The 23,362-nt window shown below is 37.1% G+C and overlaps 2 protein-coding genes across 3 annotated transcripts in view; both read right to left on the bottom strand.

The window, feature by feature from the left end:
- Positions 1-11,364, bottom strand: part of p2ry6 (pyrimidinergic receptor P2Y6) — a 15,714-nt gene extending 4,350 nt beyond the window's left edge. Inside the window, exon 1 of the mRNA XM_007563027.2 lies at positions 10,934-11,364. The gene's annotated coding sequence lies outside the window, so the exon portion shown is untranslated. The remainder of the gene's footprint in view (positions 1-10,933) is intronic.
- Positions 11,365-19,479: 8,115 nt separating this feature from the next.
- Positions 19,480-23,362, bottom strand: part of fam168a (family with sequence similarity 168 member A) — a 32,783-nt gene continuing 28,900 nt past the window's right edge. The window contains exon 8 of one of the 2 annotated variants that reach the window (XM_016676949.1): positions 19,480-23,253. The gene's annotated coding sequence lies outside the window, so the exon portion shown is untranslated. The remainder of the gene's footprint in view (positions 23,254-23,362) is intronic. The other variant, XM_007563023.2, reaches the window with a different exon arrangement.

Genomic DNA, 23,362 nt, shown 5'->3' with positions numbered 1-23,362 from the left:
ATCATTATTATTATTATTATTATTATTATTATTATTATTATTATTATTATTATTATTATTATTATCCTTCCAATTAGCAATTATACACTGTGTGTTTGTATCTGGAACCTAAAACACACTTAACTTTGTGATTGTCATTGAATTATAAGAGGTATTTGCAAGCTCTAATTGCCAATAGAAAAAACTAAATCAAGTAAACCTAAAAGCCTGGGTGTATAAGATATGATACCTTAACTTGTGTCAAAACTCTTGAAATAAAAACCACAAAAGTCTGTCTAGACTCCTCCTCAGACCTCACAGAGTCTGGAACAGAAAGGAATTAATGAAACAATCCTAAATAATGAAACCCCTCCAACATCAGACACATCCAAGTCTTTCAGGGAAGCAAGGAGTTGAGCAAGTGATTTACTTAAGCTGCTAACTCCATAAAAGCATTACTCATGCCATTTCACAACATGGAATTTGTAAGGACAAGTTAGACATTTTAAAAACTGCCTGAGTTTGTGTGTTTTAAAATTTTTTCAAGAGGTCGTGGGTTCCTCAGGGCCCATCCCTCTGAGTGGGTGCGGGAATCAGTGACGTCTGACTTCAGGTTTTCTGGCAACGCAGGAAGAGGCAAGAAGAAGTGTGCCAGTAGACCATAAATTGTCACATCAATGAATTGTTACGTAGAAAAAAAAGGAGACAAATTTGGATTGAAAAGCGAATACATTTCTACTAATACACTGGAGATTAAAATATCTCTCCTTTCAACGAGTGTTAACATGCAAATCTGCTCCTGATCGAACTGCGTTTACTGTAAATGTCCCCCCTTCTGTTTGTGAAACAAAAGTGGTCAAGCACAGACTTAACACCCGATGTATTGTCCTCATTTCCAAAGAAAAGGTTACCACTAGGTCAGGCATGTTAAGTACAATGAAAGGAAATCATTTGATCTGCATGGACTTGGAAAACAAGAATGAAAAGCATTCTGAGTCCAGCAGGATTTCCAACAATTATTCCAACAAATGACGGTTAAATATCAATGGAGATTCATTGACTGGAAAAGGCACAAGGCGATGCTTATCTTCCTCATTCATTATTAAAGATGGAGAATTATGAGGAGCTGAAAGCTGATTTGAAATTGAGAGATTCTGTTTTAAAATTACAACTAAGAGATGTTATCTCATCCCTTTAACAACATAAAAGGATGACATAGATTTTTATGTTTGCTTTATGATCCAAATGTCCTCGCTATTTCAATTTACAGCACATGCTAGATTTATGGACATCCCTAAGGATTGTAAAATTATTCATGTTTAAATTTTATACATTTAAACATTTGCTTTGTTACCGTTTGAATTTGCATTGCCACCTTCCTCAGCCAAATCACCTTTGTGAAAAAGGTCCTGGCCTCAGTATTTATACGTGTAAAAACTTTTAATAAGATGTTTGAAATTAACCTTAACTTGCAACAGCATAATCTAAATCTCAATTTGATTTGAGTATTCACCAGAGAAAGCAACCTCATAAAAATAAATAAATAAGTTACTATTTTTTTTTTACAAAATATGCATATGTAGATGACATTAGATTTACTGGCAATCTCAACATTTACAGGATGAATGCATTTTTTACATTAAAGAATCGCTATTTTACATGATGTATTCTTTTAGGTCTTAAAATGAAAAAAAAATATTGGAGTGGCAGGATTTTAAAAAGTATGATTAAAAATTACATAATTTGCATTAAGACTTGTTCCATTTTTATCAAAATTTTTCAATAGACCATCTCTGAAATAAGCTTTTCTTAATGCTTATAAGCCAAATCATGTGACGAGGCTGGAAGACCAAAGTTTATCCAGCCACCCAAAAAAAAATCTCCACATCTCACTTAGCGAACTTCTGCAAAGAGAAGTCTAGTAGGGTCACCAGGTCTCCATAATAATGGTTTATTTTAAGGATTTTAACACATTGTTTCTACCTGTGTCAGTATCTGTGGAGGGTTCTTTGTGTTTTGAAAGGAACGTGTAAAACAAACAAGATGTAATCTGCTGTTTGTTTGGTTTCTTTTGCCAATGTTTATAGTAAGCTTCACATGTATTCAAATGGAGACATTGACTGGAGGAAAACAAATACAGGACATAAACTCATGTTACACTGCCAGTGACGGCACTGTGTTATTTCTGTGTGATGACCCAGTCTGCCCTTAGCAGAATGTTCATGTATTATGGGTGTTTCTGAAATCTGCAGCGTGTTTGATTTATGTTGGGATGTTTCAGTTTTTCTAGGCCCTTCCTGAGACGACTTAAACCCAGGAAGGCTACAGATCCAGACTGGGTGTGCTCCAGGGTGTTAAAAGGAATGTGCTGCAGAACTGGGAGAACTTTTGTTGTACATCTGCAATGCGAGAGTTCATTACGATGGAGGGTTGTAGGTGCACTACACTAAACACCAGTACAGGTGTTCCTCTGGGCAATGTGATTTCGCCCTGTACACCACCGATTTCAACTACAACTCTGACACACATACAGAATTTCTCTGGCAATGCTGCAAGTGTGTCATGTATAAAAGGAGGGAGAGCAGGTGGGGGGGGGGGCGTACAGAAGTCTAGTGGGGGACTTTGTGGCATGACACAGGAGAAATAAACTCCAGTTCAATACCAGTAAAACAAAGGATATAGTACTAAACCTTTGCAGGGTAGCACTTCCCTTCCAGTCAATTACCATAAATAGTAATGACGTATGTACTCAGCACATACAGATACCTGGATCTACATCTGGACAATAGGTTGAACTGGCTCCTAAATACCAGCAATGTACACAGGAAAAGGCAGAGCTGATTGCATTTTGTGGGGATACTTCCCTCTTCTAATGTGAGCTCTACGCTACTCTGTCAATTCACTCGATTGTTTCAAATGTACGTCTCTGTTGGTGGAATAATGCAAGGAAGACGGAGCATTGGTGGAACTCAGGATTTATTCACGTCTACATAAACTCAGTGATGCACATGTACATGTGTATTGATGATTTTGATTATGACATTTGACAAAATGTGATCTGTATTGCTTGTTTCGTAGTTGGTGGCTGTATGATGTAAAGCCCTTGGAAGTGCATTGTTGCTGAAATGTGCTACGCAAATAAAATTGATGTAAAATTGTCTCAAGATGGGCCCAACTACTAAAATGTTGCTCAAAACCTGTGCAAAAGATCTGTGTTCCACATATGATTATGTTTTTGCTCTATGACTAACATTTTCGGGGTCAGGTTTAAAATTGTCTACATGTGTTTTCTGTAAACCATTAAGCAGAGCGACAGATTTTAAGAAAAGCTACAATCAATGACTTTCTAGCTTTTTAGGTTCATAATTAATTTTTATAATCTATATTAATATTTAACTTTGGTTAAACAGCCCCTTAATGTGCAAAAATGGACCCACTTGAGCACAAAGTACCAAATGCACCACCATTCACTTCTTGTTTACTTCTACGTACAGTCATTTAGCAGATGTTTATTATGCAATAGGACAACACAGAGGAGAGTAATATTCAGCTTTGTGTTCAGTAATAAGTCCTTGAGTCAGCATGAAGGGTTTAATCACTTTTCATGACAGATTACAGTTGGAACAAGTAGAGGAGTGCAAAATCAGTACGTCTCAGACTTAATAGTTTTAGCCTGTAGATTCGGCAGAAAGAACAGCCAAATCTACATTTGACAACTTTACCATCACCGAGGCAAAATCAAAAACAATCCTGAGACTGAGGCTGCCTCATTGGCACAGGCTGTGATATCAGGCAGCATTCCAGGAAGAAATTCAGCGATTTATATGGCTGTGGTTAGAGTGAACATTTGCATTTCAATATTTGGCATAAAGTACGCATGATAAATTTAAAGCAGAGTTAGAATCTTATCCCAATTAATTTAAGGTCTGTTGATCTGATGTTTAATGTTTTCATTTTGTAAAGCATTTTGAATTCTCTCGTTGCTGAAATGAGCATAATAAACTTGTCTCGCCTAGTGCTGACATCTATTCCGTATCGTAAAATAGCTACAACAGAAAAAACTTCAATAAAAAAACGGCAAGAAGTGTGTAAACATGTGCAGCCATAATAAACTAATTTAAATAACTAGTCTGAAGCACAGCAATTCCGAACGATTAAACTTAAAATAAAATAAGTACCGATTTGTGAACCATAATCATCTAGACAGCTCAATAAAGCATTTCTACTCCACTGAAATAATGCGCTTTCACATAGAAATAGCTTTGGCTTTCTCATGGATAATAAGATAGTTTTCCTCTTATTTTGAGAAAGTGGATGGAAAACATTCACGGCAGGAGTGCTGTTCTCATGTAGCTAATTTGATCAAGGATGAAAAAGCATTATTCTGTGCTTCTGTGCTGTTATAATTACTGCTTTCAGCCTCGAACGCAGGATTTAAAATTCAAAGTTAAGCTCTAATATGCTAATTGAGTTTTCCGCTCTTTCACCCACACAAAGCAAAACCTGCAAATGAAAACACTGGAACATGCAGGATTGTGGGGGATCCACAAGAGTCATGTCTGGAGGGCAATATCACAAATCAATGCCAGGGTCGCTTCCTCTCCCTGAACTCTGTTGACCCCTACCATCCACTTATAAATACTCTTACTGGAGTCATGCTGCTGCAGTGCATACTGTCCACTTTTGAGAGTTGCCTGCAGGCACAGCTACGAGTGACGCACATTTATTTTTAAACCAGAGTTGCAAGTGTGGGAGAAGCAAGTCAGTACAAATATGGCAGATTGAAGACTAAACATAACCGGGTGGGAAATGCAGTGCTTCGTTCTGTTTAGATTACTAAGCATGTGGTTGTGTTAGAATCATGACTTTCAAACTTTGACTACTGGAAAGTGGGACAATATTAAAAACATCTCCAAGATCTGCAGCAGAAGTGTGAACAACCAACAGAGAAGGTGGTCAGACTATAAAACAAATGTGCATTAGAAGCAAAACATGTTAAATTTGTAAAACCTTCGCCCAAAACCAACATACCAGATGTACAATACTTCAGCAGCCACTCCTTCCTCTAACCAGTTGCATCATGCATTATCTACTAAAAAACAGACACGTAAGGCCACAAAAATGACGACCTTGTGGTCAGAGACTCTGTTTCTCTGTAATTTTAGAGTCAGAAATGTAAATGACCAGAAGGGGAAAACAAAGAGGTCATGAGAGCAAGCCAGGAAGTCTTTGCCTTTACTGACTTTCCTCTGTTTCTATTAATCTTGACTAAACAACACTGCTACGCACTCCCTGGCACATAAGTGCTGTCTTTTCTTAATCTAGAATAAAGCTGACGTACAAAAAACACTCTAGAAAATGCATAAAAGACTCATTTATGACTACAGTAATCAAATAAGCAAATAAAACCAGACCCACGTCTGCATGCGGCACATGCCTCCGCTTCTTGTTTCAATCAGAAAAACAGACACCCCAATTAGACCAGCGAACACTCTGCTGGTAGTGGTGAGGGCAGCTTATGTAGCCTTTATGCAAGACAGTTTAAACGAATCAGCAGCTCCATAAATAGACAGACGGGTGATGAGGAGGGCTGGGGTGCTGACACGAGCACACTGCTTACCAAATGTCATCAAAGTAATAAAACCATTCCTAGGTTTGCCAAAAATGTCAGGAATCACGTCCAAGTAAGTCGCACACCTGCTCTTCCTGTTTTCGTTGGACTCAGAGTCTGCATGAATTGTTTCGTTGTTAAGGACTAAATTTAAAAGCATGAAAAGTTAATATTTTCCTTGATGAATGCAACTATTGTGCATTAAATCCTGTCTTTACCCAGTTCTTAAATGCACAAAGAATTAAGGTGAATACGGCACATTCCTAGAAGACATTTGCAAAATGTCTTCAACAACGGTAACTTGTTGACAAAAAAAAAAAAAAAAACATGTTCATGCTCGTCATTGTTGGAACATGGACATACTTAATTCCACAGGGAAAGAATAACAAGCAGCAGCTCATGCTTCTGAAAACTTCTTTCAGGTTTCTAGGTATGCATAATGAACTGATCCTACAAAGGATCAAAGCATGTGGACAGATCACAATGATGCCTCTACTGCGGTAATCAACCTTCTGCACCTCTGGTTCATTTTCAGTAGGATATTGTGATCATTTTAGCTCATTTCCTGCAGAGATTGGGGAGAAAATGGATTAATTTGTTATAATTCACCCTAATTACTTGTTGACATGCTTCTCGGCCCAAATCAGTTCTAACTGACATGGGGCACAAGCATCGATACAAAAAACCAGGTGCTACTTGTCTTTCAAATATTAAAACATTTTTCATTTTGGGCTCAATGACATAGCGTACATGGGAAACGGTGCCTATTGTTTCTTTTAAAACGAGCAGTCTTAAGAAAGATTTAGATAAAGCAAATGTTTGGGGTTGTACTTAATTGGATGGCTTGGACATTTAAATCTGCACCCAAAACAAAGCCTCCTTTCAGCATGTCGTGCTTAAAAACACAGTAAATCAGCTTGTTATTTACATATGACGTAGATTATTATCAGAAGAAGTATTTTTTTTTTCATTCTCAAAATTTCATATTTGCCAAGACTTGAATTTTGTCAGATTTAATAACATTCTAAAACATTTAAGTATAAAACATTTAAGTATACTTATGTATGATGCAGAACTCATGGCATAGAAGGAACGAAGCACCAAAGTGCAAATATGAACATATTAGGATAGATCTGTAGGCAATATAAAACATGTTCAATTACAATGTTTTTGCATAAAATAATTTTCGCATAATGAGATTTCACTTTGATCAGTTCTGTCTATTTTGAGCTCCTTTCCAAACTGGTCTGTTTAAGGACCTCTTGTCACTTTAAATCCAAATAAGCTGCTGCTTTCCATGCCCCCTAATACAATGTTTACACTTTCACTTCATAAACTTGAAAATGGCTGCACTCAGCTGTACATCTTTGACCCTAAGATCCAAAACCAAAGGAAGTTGAGTATCCTGTATACCTATCAAGAATGCAGCAAGTGTTTTCTGGATGGTAAGTCAACAACAAAATATTTGTCTTGTCCAGCAGCCATTGTACTCTATGTAATCGGCTGTGCTTGGCTTGAAGTTGCTAGGTAAAAGGGGAGGTGACAGCTGATTGTGACTTATTGGGAGGTTTTTTGAAAAGGCTCATTTTCCAGGCCCCAAAAAACATTCTACTTATTTGCCAGAAAACAGCTGTTTTTATTGTTTTGTTTTGTTTTGTTTTTCAGTGTTTGGGCTGTTTCTACAAGTAAAGACTCTATTCAAAGCACAAAAATGTGCTGAAGAGCTTAAAAGCTGTAGGAGTGGTGGAAGTGACAAAGAAATGAACTTAGCTAATCAGATCATAGCAGCGGACAGATGGAAATGAAGGGATAGGATACAATAGATAAGGGGAGCAACTGGTAGGCTGTGTGAAGGCTGAAAGATAAACAAAGCAGAACTTGAGCGAAAAACTGAAACTGACATAAATAGCAAACAAAAAGAAACACTAATGTAAGGGAACAAATTCAAAGCACAAATAATGAGAACTAACACAATGAATAAGCAATAATGAAATGATCAAAACAGAAACATGAATGAAAACTAAAGTACTAACACCTCAGAATCATAGCAACAGCACCACGCTAATGTTGACTTATCGCTCAGTGGTGTGTACAAGGACTACTCCACTAATTATTTCTGATGAGTACAAACTGAGATCGGTTTTATTTCAGTTTTCTATTTTTCAGAGACTCAGGCGTGTATCCTTGGAATATTAAAAATCGAAATAAAAACTGAAATATATTTTAAAACTCAAGTTTCCTTTTCCAATATAAATAGAGACTCAGAAAATATGCTTCTGAATCTCTGAATCTTCTGAATCAAATCAAATTCTATAATTTTCCGGACTACATCGGAAACTGCATTTTAGTTGCAAGAAGGTTGCATTTTAGGATTTTTTTTTTAAATCAGTCTGTTTGCTTTGGACTTTTACAGCTTTTATATATTTTTGCATGTATACATGCACAAAACTGTTTGGCTCCCCTTCTCTAAATTACGGCACATTTAAAATGTGTTCAGTCATGCTGTGCAGTGGGTTTGGCCCTGGTGTGTTCATCAGCAGAGAACACACACTTATTCTTTAGAATCTGATGTCTAACGTTTGTTGCATGGTGAGTGAATGGTTCACAAGAATAACCCCGAGGCACTACTTCTTTAAAGAAAGTGCCATCTACAAGTACACTGACCTGTTTTGTGGAAACCATTATGTCAAACAACAAACTTATTTATCCTTGGTCCAACAGAAAATTAAGAATTTAGCTATTTAAGCATATCTCCATTTGATTGGACAAAAACTCTAAAAAATTGCATCAAAGTACCTGATATCGATTGATCCACTGGCCCACTGAAAACACTCAGTTCTTACACCTTGATAAATAGATTTTTTGTTTTAAGCAAAATTGATCGATTTGCTCTGCAGCTCACTGGTGAATCTCTAGCAATAATAGGACACGTTACTGGCTTGCTGATAGTCCACAAATATTTTTGTCCATCATCTTTCTGGGATCTTGTTTTTATTTTCTGTCTTAATCATTATTGTTCAGAATGTAATCTAGCGGCAAAAACATGTTTTGCCCAACTTCTGCTGCTGAGGGCTGCTGTAGCTTTTCTACAAACACATTAGTCCAGACACACAGCTTATCAGAGGCTTAACAGGCTTCCAGATAGATACTGTGTGGTTGATGTTGTCATGAGGCTGCTGCAGAGGCAGCAGAAAAATGTGAAAGCAACGTGTGCGAAAAGAAAAAACAAAGAAACTTTCTTTAACTTTGACTCTGACTGCTTCCTCAATCCATGTCTGACAGACAGTCTTGGAGAACTAAACCAACTTTTGTTCTAAGTCCTCATTGAAGACTATAAATCTACATAATGGGCTTGGTTTAGGAACATAACTTAAGATTATTTACTCACATTTTAGGATAGCCCCTATTCTTTTTCTCACACTTGCAGTAATTTAGTACCTTCAAACCAAAGCTGCATTATATTCATCCACATCTCCCAGACAAAACCCCCCAAAGAAGCCCAATCACTGCCAAACAGAAACCAATCTTCAATAAAATCATAGCTGGCATGTCAATGTTTCCCACAGTGCTTGCCAAGTTCTTGATATATGTTAGCCTATGTAAACTACTCACTTATAAAATTTGCATTGTGAAAACTTATCTTCAATAAACCCCATCTTATTGTTACAATGAAACACCCCAAAAAATATACTACAGTCTGAATGTGTTTATGCATTAAAAGCATTTAGAATGTAAGACATATCTAAATAATCAAATTATTTCACATGGGAGAAATAGAGTAAAAAGTTTTTCAAAGATCTAGTTATTTTAGGATGACTATTTCAAATTCCATAACCACTCTTTTGGAATCCTTGCGAATTTTATTATTCACTTGTGCCATTACTCTCCCAGATTCCTAATAAAAATACTAAAATTTGCGTGTAGCTCTCTGCTCTGCATTCTTTCTGGCTTACACAGAAATATCGCTGTTTTGTGAACACTACATAGAAGTAAGTCATTCGTCAAGGTTATGGAAGTTCCTAATAATCTCCATGATGGTTTTTTTTTCTTCCTCCATTGCATTTTAGTCATTTATGAGGATTGTGGCTAAATGGGAAGGGTAATCATCTTGCAGTGGGCAAGTTGCAGGTTTAATTGGCTAGAAATTTAAATAGCTAGAAAAGTGCTATGCAAGTCAATTTACTAGTACACACTAAGTACACAGTAGTGTTATTGTAGTTTTAGAAAGTGGCTTAAGCATATGAGTCACCTTTCAACCAGTCAAGTAGTAAAAATAAATAAATAAATAAAAAAAACATCATGAGAACTACCTGAGATAACTGTATGGCGACATTCCTGTGTAATTTTTTGGCTTGATTTTACTGTGACCTTTAAAGCTTCATTCCATTCTCAGGTCTTTACACTTTCATGTCTAACTTCTGAACTTGTAGCGCTCGCTAAATAATGAACTGTCTTTTGCTTAAGACTAGAGATTCTCACTAAGAGAGACTATTCTGTACAAAATGCCATCATGTAACACAAATAAGTTCCAGTGTTCAGCATAACCCTTGTATATATATATATATATATATATATATATATATATATATATATATATATATATATATATATATATATATATATATATATATATATATATATTTTAATTTACACTCTAACCGCAAAATTTAAAATATGTCGTTGGGATTTTGGGTAAAATACCAACACAGAATAATCTAAAACTTTGTTAGGTTTTTTGTTCCCCCACCCCCCCCACAAAAAACCTAAAATGTGTGTTAGTTGTACACGCCCCCTTTACTCTTGTACTTCTAAATAAAATCCACTGTTATTAAATTCTGTTTAGTCTCTGTGTAAATCCAGGCAGACAGGTCAAAAGGGAGAACGTCGTGGAAAAGTTTAAGTAGGGTAAGGTTATAAAACAACTGACCAAGATTTGAGCATTTCACAAAACTCTGTTTAATACATTGTCTATAAATATAAAGGGCATCGCACAACTAAAACCTACCGGGGATTGGCTCTACAGTGTGTTCCGTCACATGAAATCCCAAAAGCATTCATTGACATTGATACTTCTAATGTGAGACAATGTGAAAGTTCAAAGGGTGTTAATACTTTCGCTAAGTGTTGTATATGACCAGTGCTTTCACAAGAGTCTGTCGCACCAAAAAAAAAAAAGAAGAAAAAAAAATCTCCCATAAAACACTTAATATTTAACCACATGCAAGTCATCACTGGCAACACTTACGCATTAATTGTTTTAGGGTTATTGTTTTCTTTTGTGTCTTAGAATCAGGCAACTTCCTCTTTACAAGAAAAAAGAATAAGTCACTAAGCAGAACTTACCCTGAACAGCCTCAACAAGAACTCAAACTATCCATGAGGGTGCGATTTCTTCGTCCTCGAAGTTCTTCTGAATCACAACGTGGAGCAAAATCGACGCTTAAGACAAGTCGGTGTGAACACAGTGGAAGCCGCAGTGGGAGAGAGAGAGAGAGAGAGAGAGAGAGAGAGAGAGAGAGCAGGTCTCCTATTTGTCTTTCTCTCCCGGACCTACCTGTCTGCTGCACTTCGCGCTTTGTTAGTGCACCATAACGTGAAGCAACGCGCGCGCTTTCTAAGAGTTACGACACCGCGGTTCAGCAAGCACGCGGAGAGCCTCTCAACTTAAACATGATCCTAGTAAACAGACGCCAAATACTTTTAGAGCTGTTCCTTTGTTTGACTGGTCTCAAGCAAAGGAGCAAGAACAAGACACATTACAACGAATTTGTTCCCCCCGAACATTCATCGAACAGCTTGAGTAACCAGGAACGTACTGAGGGGGTGGTGATTGGTGCCGGAGCCCCTTCCATTTTCCCTTTGACAATGGACAGATTTGTTTTTAGGAACTGTAGCAGAGATCTAATAATTTAAAGCTACAAAATAATAATAATTATTATTATTATAACTAAAAACAAACAAACGATGAAAAGTTTTGGTCTCAGGGTCGCCCAGTCTTAAATATGTATGTATGTAGTTTATAGTATCTTGACCTGTAATTCATACTATTATAATACTTGATAAATGCAGCTATAACAACAGATGGTGGAAAATGAGGTGGAAACAAAATTAGCTTCACAAGACTGCAACAGGCAAAGACCAGAGCACAGCCCAGATTATTTCAGATAATGCATTCAGACATCCAGGATGTTACTAAACTGAGTTTGGTTTTTCTTATCTTGCCTGATCCTATCTGCTACTTCTCCCTGGTCAGTTAATATTCCAGACTGCACAGAGGAAATAGCCCAGAAACACATTAACATTACTTTCATTTAATGCAGCATGCACAGGAGCAGAAGAAGTAACAATATGCAGATAGTAAAAAAAAAAATGAATTCCCTGCATCTCTTTAACATCATGTTTAACATGTTGCATGATTTTATTAAAGAAGGGATTCAGCACATATAGCAACATTACAGTAAGGAACCTTATGAGAATATTTGTAATGGACCACATTCATGATACTAAGTTATGGTACTAGGTCAAAGGTCACATGTGGCTCTTCAGGCTATCCAAAGTGGCTCCGAATAACTCTGGACGAAGATGCTAATAATGCATTCAATGTATTTTCATACAATATATGACAGTAATTTTCTCTTTGTAAATGTCACTATTTTTTCTTTGTTCTGAAATCCAAATGTAGAAATAAAAAAACTGGCTCTATTATATGAATTGAATGGACTTTAAAGAGGTGATGTGAATCTTACATCTGTAGACGAATTGTATTTGGTGAAGACATGGCAAAATGTGTGTGGGATTTGTAAAGAGAGTTAACCCCTGGGCTCTCTTTGCAAAGAGAGCCCAGGGGTTAACCCTTTAAAGGTTATGTTCAAATACTGCAAGGCTGCAGAGTGATTTATGGAAAGCTGACTTCTTTGTGCTTCATGTTGTTGTTTTTGTACTTCAAACACTTCTAATTGTAATAAAATCTGTTTTTATTGTAGTTTTTTTGTAATCTTCTGTTTTTTTACTTCAGTTTTCTTTCATAATTTCATAACATTTCAGTTGTCTTTCTTTTCTATCTTTCTTGTTAAACATTGGTCCTTTTTTTTTGTAGCCCATAATTACTCCAACATTTTGACTAGGATTTCCTGGAAGAAAACATAACTTATCAGTGAGTCTTTTTAAGTTAAGCTAAAGGCAATCTGAGGTAAACTTGTGCTGGGTCACCAAGTCATCAGCCATGTCCAGGATAAATGTAAAGTTGGTTGGTTTTACTTCATCTTGTGACGTTAAAGGAACTGTCAGCAGTTGTGGAAAAACACAGTTCTCATTTATCATATTATTGCTTCATCTTATTTGTTTTGGCTGTCAAACTGCTTAGTTTAATCATTTCCAATGCGTGTCTGTCAAGGTTTTATGTCTGTCCGTGTTCAGCCTCTATAAAGAACCTTGTGTCACACTTGGCTGTGTGAAAAATGGTCAGTAAGTGAAGCTTGATTGACACCAGAGTACTGTTTGTTAAAAAAAAAAGAAATACCAGCAAAGTTTTTCCGAATTAGTACATGCTTTAGAAAAAAGTAAAGTTAGTGTTCATCTGCTGCATTGTGCTGGGAGTTAATTAACTCTGGCCTCACTCACTGATTGTATTCAGTGGCTTGATTGCACCTTAAAATATATTGAAAACAAGATCCTTCCATCTGTTCTTAGATTCCTGAAATACAGGTGAAGCATCTTGGAGTCATAATTGTGATGATTATTGAATGTTTGGGGAGTGAAAAAGTAAAAACTAAAAGTCATCAGCTTCTTACCCAACTCTTTAATTGTTACTTAATGATAATTGAGTAACTCAGTGTTTTTAGTGCTTTTGTCCACAGTGCTCCAGCAACCAAGTCATAACCAAGTCTACCGCTTTTTTTTTAAATTAATGTTTGTCCTTCAGAGCACAATCACTCATTATTGCCAAACTTGTCAGCAGCTAAAGCTGGAGTCGCCACTTTTAGATTTAATTTCTGACTCGGTAAGTGTGAAATTGATTTCACACGCAAGAGGAGTGGGCTTCGACTTTCCACAGCAGTATGATTATGACGACAGACGATTTCCTCCCTTTGTCCGTCACTCTTTAAATGTCAGTGTATCGAGCTGCTGTAAAGCTGTTTATTGGTCTCTATTGACTCTGTAGATTAAATTACAGCTCCCTAACTTACAGTGTGTGTGTGTGTGTGTGTGTGTGTGTGTGTGTGTGTGTGTGCAGAGAGAGCTTAGGAAGCCAGTAGAGTGGATGATTCCCATTTTCGCAAGAGGCTGCCTGCAGTTACGTATCATTAATCAGAGTGCGCTTGTTAGTGTGAGAGCTCAGGATATAAAAGATGGGGTTGTTTTGGTGATTAACATTCCACTAAACTATTTTCTTAGCAGGAATTTTCTGCAGCTATAGAGTAAAAGTAACCACTGTGTAGGGTGAGACTGCTTTACAACGATGGAGCATCTTCAGTTGGAGGTTCCTTCAGACCCATGTTGCTACAGACCTCTACAGGATATTTACAGTGACACCCATGTAGTCATAACATTGATAGTGTCGTGTCCAACTTATTCAATTCTTTTTAGGAAAGCTCTTTTAAGAAAAAGGCCTTTGCTGGACCAAGGTTTTTATCTTGTATATTTCTGATTACAAACGGGAATCTTCAAGAGACAGACGTTTTAGAACATTGTTATGAGGCAATGATCTTAAACTGCCTGGATGCCCTTTTTACACATGTCGATATGTTCTATAAATATGAAATTATTTTTAGCATTTCCAAATGACTAGCTCCAACTTTAAAAAGTGAGTGATGCGTTACACTTTGGAACGCAGCCTTTATTCAATACAATGACCACGTATTAGAGACCACAGTCACATGAGAGGCTGCTTCAGTCAGGGACGAAGTATTTTTCAACAAGGACACCTTGTTTTCGTTCCATTCTTCCTTTGGGAGTTTAAACAATGTAGTAGGAAAACATTATATATATATTTAAATATATATATATAAAATAAAGCAATTCCATCTCTGATTGGCTGGGTGGTCCTGGAGACATGTCCTCTCATCCACGGACCAGCTGCCAGAGGACACCTGGGTTTTGAGGAATGGGCTCAGACATGAAAAGAATCAGAACCAAAAGGACTAATTACCATGTCAGGATTTGGTTGGGATTAACGATTTGGCTGCGCTGTTCATTTTAACCGTGTTAACTCCCCCAAGATTCTTGTATTACTTTTTCTCGCAGCAGCTGGAGAGACTGCAGGTCTAGCTCCACCAGCAATTTTCCTTATTATTCTTTTAATAATTTGGTTTTCAATTAAAAGAGGGGAGACGTCAAGATATTAAGAAGGTCTGGGTGACAAGAGCACTACAGCCTGCCTTTTTCTGAATAACGTCTGAGCTGACGGTGTCACTTTAAAGCTGCTCAATATCCTTCAGGGGGTGGTGGAACACCAGAGCAGAAATGAAACTTGGTCCAGAGAAAAGAAAAAAAAAATCATCTCTTCTGACCCAAGTAAGGCCCTCTTCCCAGTTCTCTCTCTTCTTTTTATAAATCATAGTCCTGTTGCAAAAACCCCCTTTTTGGTGGAGATAGACACGTAGAATTATTTTAATATATCTTTAAACATTCATTTCTAATTCAGAAAACCTTTTCTCTAAGTAATAGTTTATGGAGTTAATGTCTCATCTTGTTTGTCTCTATTTACCTAAATTAGTAAGTAGATCTAATGTGATTACTAGTGCTGATAAAATTTCCACTTCCACCAAAAGTTGAGACTGATTGAACATTGATATATTAATATAGTTGCTGCCTGTTACAACAGCTTAAGTTCAAATTCAAAAATATTTTATTGATCCCAAACGGAAATGAAAAGTTGTTGTAGCTCATATTAATTCAAATTCTTCAAAGAGTTATTGTAGATAGTGATAGTTGTTGGCAGGACAGATCTCCTGTCCCAGTCTGTGTTGCAGTGAATTTGAGGAAGCCTCTGACCTCTGTCTAACCAACACAGTCCCATGAAGAGGACGGTCAGAGTTGTCCATCGTTTTTTAGATTTTTATGTAGAACCCTTCTTTGCGCCATCGTCTCCAGAGGTTTCTCCGTCGTCCCCAGAACAGAGCCGGCCTTATTTGTGCACAAGAACGAACATTTGGAGGTCAAAACAAGTGTGATGATGAAACATTAGTCATGTTGGAATTGAAACGTGTATGGACAGAAGTGTAGTTTTGAAAGAAGTCTGTCTTTCTGATCCTTCAACACCACAACCTCAGTCATGTTAGGCCCAACCCATAGTTTGAGCTATTTCACAAAATCATTAATGGTAGAGAGAAAAAAAAAAACAAAGTTTAAAAAAAAAAAAACCTGCTAATGCAATGCACTACAGTAAGTAAACATGCTCTCAGCATCTTCTTACACCTTCAGATCTTTCAAACTTTTCACTTTTCCTGCCAAGGTTTTCATTGAAAGATGCTTTTCCAATAAATGCATCACCAACTTGACCAAACTTTTGATTTCATAAAAAAAAAAAGCTTTTAAAAAAGGTGCAATGAGCACCATTTGAGCTAGATCTTCAAGCTCATGGTAAACATTATACCATTTGCTCAAAGCAAAAGCAGCTAAATATCTCCCGTTAGAAGACTACCTCCAAAGGCTTATGGTTTTTCCAGATTGTCCACTGGAGTCACATCTGTGAGAAGCTCAGAGAAGCTGGCAAAGTTAATTCTGTTTGTGTAAAGTTTGCAGAGCTCTTAAAAGTCAGCCGAAGCAGGATGTTTAAACCGTTTGACTAAATGTTTTCAAAGGATAATCTAAAACTCTATGCTTCGAACGTGATGAGACGGGGGGCTAATCCTAGAAATTTCATTTCATGCCAACTAGTTTTAACTTGCTACTGCATGTTCACCACCTGGTAGTTGCACACAAACTACAAGTTCACACAGAAGACTATGACAGAAGGGAAAAGAATGGAAGGAAGGACAGACACGTGGAAGATGGAAAGGAGGAAGCAAGAAAAGATTGACAAAGGAAGGAGACGAGGAATGAAGACAGACAAGGGTAGACGCAACAAAAGAATAGAGCAAACATAAAGAAAGGAAAGATGTGGACAGAGAGGGAAGGTAGAAAAAAAAACACTTCAAACATAATGGGGAATAAAGTTTTTCCATTCTCATCCAGACCTTAAAAATGCCTAAACTTTTCCAGACTGCTTGCGAAACCTGAAAAATTCTTGCCTTCTCGTTTTACACATACTGCTAGACTAACAGCCTCCTTTAACATCGTGTCTTGTGCACAAAAATACTGGATCAGTGTGTAACGTTGTCCAAATCTGTTGGAGAAATTGCTGATATTGCTCAAGTTGATCGGATGTCTGCGGATAGTTACAGGAGAAGTGAAAGTGAATGTTCCTCTCCACTTGGTCTCCTTTCACCACAAGGGAAATAACAGATCCAATGTTCAATAATATGACAGTAGAAAATGTGCAACAGAATATTTTCTTCTGCAATTTCAAATTTTATCTAAATTTTACATTTAGAGTTGACAAACATGCGATTACAGCTTTTTAAAGAAAATCTCAAGAGACAATCTTCCTTTTATAGGAAAATTTTAATAGTTATTCAATGTTCTACATTTTACAGTAAATATACAATTACAAACTTGGCTTAGTTATAGTACTAAGATCACTAACTGATCTTAAAAATCAAAAAACAAAAAAAAAAAGAAACCCTCAACAACAACAAAAATACATTTAAAAAAAAAAAATTAAACAGATTTACACTTCATATCACAAGCCTGACGCTGGTCCTTCACTCCGGACCAAATAGCTAACATACAATTCACTTCTCTCAACGCTGAACAGACGTTGGGCTTCAGTTTCAAACACAAACCTTACGGTAACAGAGATACCATAGCATGTGCAAACTGGGTACCAAACTAAAAACTTCCAAAGATGGGGTTGTTCCTATTACTCGATCCGAGCGCGATACGAGTACGCATGTTTTTTCTTTTTTCCTTTTTTTCTTTTCTTTTGGAAGACAAGGAATTTTCCACTTTTTGCATCACATTTAGTGTCAAATCAAAACCAAGAGAGACCTCTGACAAACCGAGAAATAAAAAGCTGCAGCAAGAACATCAAGGACAATTATAAGCCTACTATTCGTTTTGATAGTAGTGTTGTAATTTATACCCATGAAAAACTAAGACTCAAACTGCAAGGCAGGAAAAAACAACAAAAAGGAGAGAAGAGGTGAATGGAAATGGATACAGGAGGCAATGAATGGTTCTGGTCTTGTTTTTACTGTCAAAGTGGAAAAAGGTTAGACAGGTTTTTTTTTTCACCTTTTAAAGGTCTGGAAATGTTACAGTGGACAGGATGATTTATGGAAACAGGAAGAGGTGATCAAAGATTTGTGTTTAAGACAACTTTGCACACGTTCCCCCCCTTCCTCACAGAGCACGAAAAAAAAAAAGCCCAACCTCCAACTTTTCACTTCAGTGCAAATTGAAAAATAACGAGACGAGGAATGGAGCGAAATCAATAGGCAGGCACATGCTTGCTTTCCCTGCAAAACAGGAATACTTGGAAGAAAAGTTGTCCTGTTTCTCAGCTCTGTAGATCTGCCTCTGTAGCGTTGGCGCCGTGCATCTCCTGGTAATTGGGATGTTCTCATCAAAAAACTAAAAAGCACAGTCCTTAAATATTAGATAGAAAAATAGGTTTTCTTTTTGTGGTTAAAAAAAATGAGTAGAAATTATTTTTTTATTATTAATAATATTTAGGATAAAATTGCTGTACTGGCAAAAAGGAAATGAAATTATTTCTGAATATTCCTGGACAGAAACCATATTCTCAGACTAAACAACAAACGCATACAATTTTGATGAGTTCGAGTGAGGAAAGTTAAATTGATAAAAAAAAAAAAAAAGTCAGATTTTTAAACGTGACTTTAAATGTGTGGAGAAAAAAAAAAGTTGGCCCCTCTGAGGTTGGCCAAATTCTAGTTTTTCTTTGCTACTGATGTTACTTTGTTTTAATATGAAATTTAAATATGAAAATAAAAATAATTTCTACTCACCTGTTTGACCACAAGACAAAACTGAAAAAAAAGACTGCAATTTCATATTTAAAGAAAAAGCAAAAAACACTTTCTGGTTGCTGAAGAGAAAAATGAAATTACCACAACATGCACAGACCAGGTTGGTCCACACCTCAGAAAACTCTTATAAGTGCAGCAAATAGGAGGCGTCACCTTGAGTCCTGTTTTGTTACTCTAAAAGACTATTTGGATCATAATGTGCCAGTGCTCAAGGTACGATACCCAATTCTTCTACGCATGTTGGCTCAAAGCCTTCAACCACTACGAAGCCACTTCCTGACTTTGTCACTAGTGACATCTAGTGTTAAACAGGGTCAGCTGACACAAAAAATGGCAGCAATCATGATACAATTCAATAAGACTGCAGTTTAGGTGAGGATGTTGAGTGTAGCAAAGGTCAAACTGAAGAAAAACAAAACAAGAGAAAAAAAAAAAAAGTTCAATCGAGGTAAGAGTGGAAAAAGGACTGGGGACAGACATCATTTTGCATCCCCGAAGGTTGGAGAAATGAAGTGTCTGAAGGGAGACGCAAAATGGCACGGAGTAAAAACAAGTCAGACACGTAGGGTACAGTAAGTTTAAAAAGTCAGACGAGTAATAAGAGTCAACAACGCGACAAAAAAAGGACAGCGATAGGAAAACACAGATTCCACGGGAAGCAAGACGTAACAAGGACTCAGAGCTCATCAGTTATTAGGGAGAAGAAACTTGGTTACTGAATAACAATTGATGAAATATGGCACAGGAAAATTAAATATAAACAAAAAAAAGAGAATGGAGGCTGAAGGGTTTTTTTTTTTTAGACATCATTCGATACATCCTTGCAGCTATGGAGCTAAAACAGACAGACGATTGGACACATTTATCCTCCACTTCAGCTCTGTCACTCATCCTCTACTTCCCTCAGCGTGTCTAGGAAGCAGGTATTAAAAAAAATTAAAAAAAATAAAGTAATAAAAAGCCTGTGGGAATCTGGTGCCAAATTCCACAACTTCCAATAATCTACAGACACCGCGGTAACTTCTCCCCTCCAAGTGAAAGATATGTAGAGGACAGGGATGCAGTAAAAAAAACTAAACAAAAAAACAAACAAAAAAAAAACCTTAAATAAAAGCACAAACAGTAGCTGCCACATTAATGCAACCATGCTTAGCTAGAAATACATTACTGTACCACTCGCTCTTTAAATATACTGCATGTTGTTTTTTTTTAACCTAGAAATCCAATGCTATAGTGAAAGACACCTGAATATTATGCATACCCATTACGTTCAACTGACCTAAGGGAGAGAAGGAGAAGAAACAAAGCAAACAAGAGGATTTTAATTCAGAAATACTGACAAAAGTAGTGGTTGGTTAAATAATCCTAATGTAGAGGAACATTGCTGCTGTCGCAAGAAAATCCTGCTTTTTTTTTCTTTTATTATTATTATTATTATTATTATTATTATTATTCAGTCTTGCAATCAATTTTAAATATACAGGATCTGGTCACGGTTGAAACTCTTCATCAATATTATCCACAATATATTCAGTGAAATTTTTATTTTCCTCCGACAGCGGCGTTATGCAATATCGTCTTAAGAATTAACCTACTAGTGTACAAACATCTTGACTAATAATAATTCAAACACTCCACCTTATTGTTTTAATTATGATATAAATTGCTTTTTCTCCTTTTTTTTGCACTACAAAGCCTAAGTACCTGTTACTTAGCATTAAATTATAGTATAGTCAAGTTTTTTTTTCCTTTATCTTATGTTGTGCAATAATTCCTTGCAATGTTATTCAATACCCACAAAAGTTCTGATATGTTCTTAACTTCTTTGCAGTATTACTTATTGAACGTTGGCAGCGCGAGCAGCCTCGACTCCCTATTTGGATATCACGATTTTTTATTTTATTTTTTTAAAAAACAAACTCACAAAGGCTGTCAACAGATGGAGGCGCCCGCTCTTAATTTATTGCAATAATCAAACCACTACATCCACACGCCAGCAGTAAATGCTTCCTGTAATACCGACCTGCACTGTACAGATCTCAGAGTTAGGATGGATCTCAGAGTTGGGCATGGGCCGGCACAAGATCCTGATTGTATGATAACCTCGAGTTTAAAAAAAAAAAAGAAAAAAAAAAAAAAGAAGAAAAGTTTCTCAATTTCGACAAAAACGTGAAACTACAACACAATGTCATTGCTTTCATTTAAAATACGTCGCAAGTTATTTCTTCTGCTATTAAAATTACATATCGATTACTAGATTTATAAACTTTTAATGCTCACAAACCGAGTTGAGAGCAGCTATATTTGAGGAAATGCTTTCAAGTGCTTGCAACATGAAATATTCAAAATAGGGCTACACAAAATAGCGAACTGAAACATTTGGCATGTGCCGATGTTTCAAAACTGTTGCCAATCCTATATGGGCAGCTGGATACATTTTTGCCACCTTTTATGCCCACACCTGATACAAATCTCACATAAAATGTTATTTAGTTGCAAATCATTATCATCCTAATGCTTAACTTTAATGTTGCAATTTAATCTTTTCACTAAATTGTGCAGCCGTGTTCTAAAAATATTCCTAACTGGCCAACTTTGTCATTTTGTAATCAAGACAGCCTATGAAATGTAGCAGGTTCCTTTTAGCCAGCTGGCTAGCAGTGCACAGCCATAGCTGAGGAAGGGGCTCCATGCAATCAGAGAAAAAAATCCTTGGGCACACTGCCACTTTCTCTTGCATCTCAGTAAAAAAACAAACAAAAAAACAAAAAAAAAACCTTGAAACATTACGAACGGTACGACAGGAAACTTTAGCGGTTTCAAACACCGGTTACACCTGGATGCAGGTGTAACCGGTGTTTAACCTGCAGTTATGCAAATATCTGCAGATATCTGCATAACTTCTGTCAGAGTGATGATATCTAAAATGACCTGAATTTATCTTACAAGTGAACACTAGCATCTAGCCTAAGCCTAGATGCTAGTGGGATTTATTTTCCTCAGAGTAAATCCTAAACAAACAAAGAAAAAAAAAGCCACTGGGCCTTATCCAAGTATTAAACCCCCACAATCAGTCTAACCTTCTACACAAATCTTCCCCAGACGAGGACAAACGAGGAAGAAACAAAATTCACAACAGCATTTGAGTCGGTGCGTCGCGTTTTCTGTTAGACCTACAAAAGCCCCCCCCAACCCCCACCTGTCATTCAGCAGCAGTGGATGACGCTGAAGTGCATTGGGCCTTCATTAAATTTGCCTCAGCTGTCGTGTGTTTGTTTATTAGTCCTCGCCTGGGAAGTTGAAGGAGATGGCACGACCACAGCCAGAAGAGAAGACAGAAAATCGATGTAGAATACAAAAATAGCCACAATGTGCCGTCCGCCTTTAAAGGAGAAACGTCACACACTTAAATGTCTTGTACTTTGAAATTCTTCGCCTGCCTTTCAATGTGTTACACCCCCNCCCCACCCACAATCTCTTTAAACTCATTCTGTGCTGGCAGTACCTGCCAGATAGCCATGTTTCTTTTTGTGTGTTTTACAACTGGAGGTACTGTCCAGTAAGTGCCACTACGTGTGAGTGTGTTTAAGTGTAATCCCCAAAAAACCCCTAAATTAGTTTAAATGCAAAAACCCACAGGCCAAAGAGTCACTGTTGTGACCCAAACTAGATAGGTTAACATTCCAATAGTGTCCCAACAAACCAGCCTGCATAGAGTCTAGCATGAAGTCGGCGAATCTTTTTCGTTAGTGTGTACTAGGTACAGCGTAAATGCGAAAACACGACGGGTCGTGATCTGTAAGTGCTCACAGCACCGACGAATGTGGCAGAAGGGATGACGGACACACAGCTACTACGTGTTGGAAGACAAGTGAGATCGGACTGAGAATCAAACAATCAGGAAAAAATAGGGATGAAGAGGAAGGCAGGAAAAAATAAAAAGGCAAAGCAATTGAGGTTGGTAGTATAAAGGACATTAAAAAATATTATTATCCCCTTAAAAAAAGGAAGAAAAAATTATCTGATGATGTTAAAACCCTGTGCTGATATCTAGTTGTTAGAAAATTTGGCAGCATTAGTCAATAGTCTTTGATGATGATGATGATGCCCAATATTTTCCAGCAAAGTGAGCAGCAGCGGCGGCGGCGGCAGCAGGCGGGGAGCACACACACCAGCACAACACAAAAACAGGAGCGACCGACCGACACCTGCGATTGGTCGAGAGTCCTTTCTGGAGTTCCAATGAAAGACGCGGCAAAAAAACATCAAAATAAAATAAAAAAATAAAAATAGAGGAATTAAAACTAAACAATCGAGAGGAAATAAAATAAGACCGTAATGACTGGTTGGCAAATAAACAGAAGAGAGAATAATAAAAACAAAAGCAGCCTTTGTAAAAACATTAGAGAATGTCGCATAATAATAATAATAATAATAATAATAGTAGTAAAGTGGCTGTTGCACTTTAGTTTTGTTCTTGCAGACAGGTGCCGAGTTCTTGTGGTTACCGCTGGGAGCTCGTGTAACATTTGAGCAGTTGCATACGATGGTGGACTCCAGATCTGGTGGCGTGAGCAGAGAAGAGCAGCACGGGTTAACGCCAAGCTGCAGAGTTTGTTTGTTTGGAGGGGGTCGGGGGGGAGTAAACGGCGGGAGAAGAGGAGGCGGAGGGATTCTC

The sequence above is a fragment of the Poecilia formosa genome, unplaced genomic scaffold (genome assembly GCF_000485575.1).
Source record: "Poecilia formosa unplaced genomic scaffold, Poecilia_formosa-5.1.2 Scaffold144, whole genome shotgun sequence".
Classification (NCBI taxonomy): domain Eukaryota; kingdom Metazoa; phylum Chordata; class Actinopteri; order Cyprinodontiformes; family Poeciliidae; genus Poecilia; species Poecilia formosa.
Note: the sequence above shows the minus strand (reverse complement) of the source record. Positions and strands in the feature narration are given on the sequence as shown.